Source organism: Pelobates fuscus, chromosome 10, assembly GCF_036172605.1.
Source record: "Pelobates fuscus isolate aPelFus1 chromosome 10, aPelFus1.pri, whole genome shotgun sequence".
In the NCBI taxonomy this organism is placed as follows: domain Eukaryota; kingdom Metazoa; phylum Chordata; class Amphibia; order Anura; family Pelobatidae; genus Pelobates; species Pelobates fuscus.
Window position 1 is genome coordinate 113,617,122 of NC_086326.1, and position 5,208 is coordinate 113,622,329.

Here is a 5,208-nt window from a genome sequence, read left to right on the forward strand (position 1 = left end):
CCTGTCCCCCACGACATAAGAAGGAGCCGCCATGCGATGCTTGTCATCCTGCACCTTCTGGCGAGCAGCGGAATCCACCAAAGAACGCTGAACCTGCTCCCAAGTATTACGCAAACCAGCCAAATGCTCATCCAGAACTGGCATGCCCTGTGAGGAGAAAGCAGCCGGAAGAACAACGGGATGCTGGCCATAGACAACGTAAAAAGGGCTTTTGCCGGAAGAATCATGAGTGGCGTTATTCCGAGCAAACTCAGCCCAAGGAAGAAGGTCAGACCAATTGTTCTGATGGTGGGATACGAAACAACGAAGGTACTGCTTTCAGAGATTGATTGGCACGTTCAGCAGCTCCATTAGACTGGGGGTGGTATGCAGAAGAAAATGAGAGAGCAATACCCATTTCCGAACAAAAGGCTTTCCAGAACCTGGAAATAAATTGGCTACCCCTATCGGACACAATAGATACGGGAATGCCATGCAACCGAAACACCTCTCTAGCGAAGATAAGTGCCAGTTCCCTAGACGTGGGCAGCTTGCGAAGAGACACAAAGTGGGCCATCTTGGAAAACCGATCTACTATCATTAGGATAACTGTGTTACCATTCGAAGGGGGTAATTCAACAATAAAATCCATGGACAGGTTAGACCAAGGTCTCTCGGGAACGGGTAACGGATGCAACAGCCCACAGGGAACTCTACGAGAAGATTTCATACAGGCACACGTAGTACAAGCACCTATATAGTCGGTGACATCCTTGCGTAAGGAATCCCACCAGAAATACCGAGAAACAGCTGACACCGTTTTGGAAATACCAGGATGTCCAGCAGTCTTAGTGTCATGACAGAATCTGCCGTCTCTCGGGAACATCAACGAATAGTTTATCAGTAGGCCTCTCGCTAGGAGCCATGCTTTGTTTCGCTTGTATGGCCTGCAAGGGGACGAGGAAAAACCTTTAATAAAACGTCTATAATAGTTAGAGAAACCAAGAAAACGCTGAATGGCTTTCAAACCTTGTGGTAGAGGCCATTCTATGACAGCAGAAAGCTTCTGGGGATCCATACGAAAACCTTTAGCGGAAATCAAATACCCCAAAAACTGGACTTCGGATTGGTCAAATAGACATTTTTCCAGTTTACAATAAAGACCATTAGCAAGAAGGGTCTTCAGAACTGTTGTAACATGTCTGTGATGAGTGTGTAAATCTGTAGAATATATTAATATGTCATCCAAGTACACAATTACAAATGTGTGAAAAAAGTCTCTTAAGACGTCATTAATAAATTCTTGAAATACTGCTGGGGCATTACATAGACCAAATGGCATAACAGTATACTCGTAATGGCAGATCTAATGTTGAATGCCGTCTTCCATTTGTGGTCTTTCTTAATACGTATTAAATTGTATGCACCTCTAAGATCCAATTTAGTGAATACAGTAGCATGTTTGAGCCTGTCGAATAATTCCGTGATTAAAGGAATAGGGTATGCATTTTTGATAGTGATTTTATTTAGACCTCTATAATCGATACACGGTCTTAAATCACACTCTTTCTTCGATACAAAGAAGAACTCCTAATAAACCCCTTTTCTAGTGATTCCTTAATATACTCCTCCATGACACGGTTTTCTTGAACAGATAAAGGGTACAACCTGCCCTTAGGAGGTATAGTGCCAGGCAATAAATCGATAGCACAATCGTAGGGTCTGTGAGGCGGTAATTTGTCAGCCTCCCTTTTATCGAAGACAGTCTTCAGAAATAAGTACTGTGGGGGTATAACCGTAGACAAAGGAGGAGGAGTAGGAACATTAATAGAATTCAAAGGGGTGACTTCAATAGTACAAGACTCGTGGCAGGCTTCGCTCCATGATTTTATTTGCCCTGACTCCCAGTCGAAAATGGGATTGTGAGCACGTAACCATGGGTACCCTAACACGACGTGAGAAGAGGGAGAGGTAATGACCTGGAACCGAATGGTTTCAAAGTGTAAAACCCCGGTATACATGTGCAACTGTACAGTTTCATGAGTACAACTGGAGAACTTAATGTTCTACCATCTATGGCCTCAACGGCCAAGGTTATCTCCTTCTCTCTGATGGGAATGTTATTTTTCTTAACAAATCCAGAGTCTATGAAATTTTCAGCTGCCCCGGAGTCAACCAGAGCGTATATGGGCTCTGCTATGCAACTCTCTCTTATATGTAAAGAAACGGGAAGAAGCAAACGGTTAGGAGGCAATTTAGGAGACATAGATATCACACCCAAGGCCAGTCCCCTATAAGGTCTTAGGTGCGAGAGTTTTCCGGAAGCAAACGACATTCCTTTACCATATGGTCTCTCCTACCACAGTATAGGCAGAGTCCGTCCCTTCTCCTATGTAATTTTTCAGTATCAGAGAGTTTGGCAACCCCTAATTGCATGGGTTCCTCCTCAGATACTTTAACACTCTCAGGTTTATCAACTCTGGGGTTAATAGGTGTAACCAAACGTCTATTCCTGTTCTTAGTATAGAGCCTGTCACAAATCCTATTATCTATATCAATGAGGTAGTCAATAAGGTCCTCTAATGCAATAGGAAGCTCCTTAGCTGCTACCTCATCCAATATAGTGTCAGATAAACCTTCCATGAATGCAGTAGTTAACCCATTGTTGGTCCAATCTACCTGTGAAGCAAGGGTCTGAAACTGAATAGCATAGTCAGCCACAGACCTAGAACCCTGTTTAATTCTCATTTATGCTCTTGCGGCATTTTTTTGACCTTTTCGTTGTGTCAAAAGTTCTATGAAAAGCCGTAAGAAAACTATTGAAATCATGCACCATAGGTCCATTAGCCTCCCAAATAGGATTTGCCCACTTGTGTGGCCGTACTCGACGTATATAGGAGAAGTACAGAGTCAGGAGTGATCTGAGGTCAAGGGCACAAAGATACAGCGTAAACTAGGACTAGCCGGGGTTTGGTACACGGTAAACAGCAAGCCGGCAAACAGATCAGATAAGGATAAGGAGATAACGTAGTCAGAAAACAAAGCCAAGGTCAGGTACGAAGGAACACAACTGAATACAACAAGCGCTAAAGGGGAACTGAAACAGAAACCACGATAGGTCAAGGAACTAAGGGAAAAAGGTGAGTATATATATATATCTTAACGTCTATTTTGATTGGTCCCTGTCACATCCATGCCCCCAAAAGGTAAGTGTATGGGGAGTGTGGCATGACAGGGACCAATGGGAGGCCTTTGCCAATTTAGGCTCCCACTGTCCCTTTAAGAGCGCGCCCGAGATCCGCGGCGCGTTCTTAGAGTCAGGCGGGACACGTGACCACTTCTCGCGGTCACTGCCCGCCTTCCTGTTTCAGCCGTCGGGTGAGCCGCACGCGGCTTAAACAGAGGACCCCGGCCGGCCGCTGGAAAGGGTAAGTACCGCTACAGCTGTGTGTGTCTCTATGCCTGCAATTCTTACTCGATCCCCTTAGACACTTATCTGTTAACATAGCAGGTCTGCCCCCTCTTAGTGTTGTGGGGAACCTCCGGTCATTTCAGATGTCGCATACACTCCTCTGTTCTCGGTAGGTCTTCATTGCCAGGCTTGTTGTCCCGGAAAATGCCACGCTTGTCCAGCACTTAGCTGTTTGGGTATGTCCACTTGGCAGAATTCCGCCGTGGGTCGGCACCTCCCAGACCCTGCCCGCGCTTGTCAGTTAGAGGGTGTATCAACACAAAGCCGAAACCCGGAAGTCATCTCACCAGGAAATCATCTACTCATCAATGAAGATATAAAAACGGACTGTTTGAACTCTATACCACACTTCTGAAGAAGCCTATCAGGCGAAACGCGTTAAGTGGGACTATATTTTATATATATATTTTATATCTATATTTTAGAATTCATTGTTTAGTTTGTTTACATTAAAGTATACTTTTAAGTTACTTTTTTACTATCTTCATTTCCTGGTATCCTGTATATCCTTGGTGGGGATCATACCACCCAAGCTGTTTACACTAGAGCAGGTTACATGCTCTGGAAAGTGTAAGTACATTACTTTTTACTATTTTATTTTACCATTTGGACTTACTTCACCATATTGCTGCTATTTTTTCTTTTTATACCAACTATACACTTGGCACCTTTGAATACATCTGCGGCAACCACCACAAATCCCAAGACGGGGATTGTACCGTCCAAGCGCCTTACAGTAGAGCTCTGTTATAGCTCTACTTCATGTGAGTGGACTGTACTTAGTTTCCTATCATTTATTTCTTAAACAATATTTGCTGTATTGCGCTATTATTTTTGTATTTCTATTTCCCTTTGAGGTCACGATTAATTGGAATATCCAAGAACATATGTATGTATTTTTGTATATTTTATTTTTAATACTATAAGCGCGGTATACGCCCTCTCTTTTCTCACCCTCAGAGAATGACTTGACCGACAGGTAGCAGACTACCTCGCCTTAACTGGAGATATCGACACTCTGAGGAGCGATGAACCCCTTGACTACTGGGTGTGCAGGCTTGACCTGTGGCCTGAGCTATCCCAATTTGCGATAGAACTTCTGGCCTGCCCCGCTTCAAGTGTCCTGTCAGAAAGGACCTTCAGTGCAGCAGGAGGTATTGTCACTGAGAAGAGAAGTCGCCTAGGTCAAAAAAGTCTAGATTACCTCACCTTTATTAAGATGAATGAGGGATGGATCCCGAAGGGACTGACAGTGGGCGATACATTCGACTAAAAAAGGCCTGATGAGATGAGCTGCCTTGGGCTAAAAATGGTCCACACGCTGCTGCATTTTAGCTCTGAATACGGTTGACTTGAGTGACTTATCCACCACCAACTAGGGTTCAAGCCGCAATGTTTTGGGGCACTTTCTGCCTGGGAAACAAACATCAATTTTTCTGACCGCTGCTACAGCAGCGGCTGCAACAATACCTAATTTTTCAGGCATGTGTACATGCCTAATTTTTCAGCCCTCTGGTGCTGCACTGTGGCTTCAAAAACCAAACCCAAAAAAGGCACATAACAGGGATTAAACTGATAGGAATAGTACTACTTAACACACCACTCCTATCTGGTGGCACATTAGATTGCACACGCAGTGCCCCAAATTTGAAGTAGAAGGACCGACCAAGCATCTTTTTCCATCTCCCGGTTCCTAAAATCGATGCCATATACACGTCCCCTGATAGGGCGCCAGCTCGTTAGTTTCTTGGGCGCCA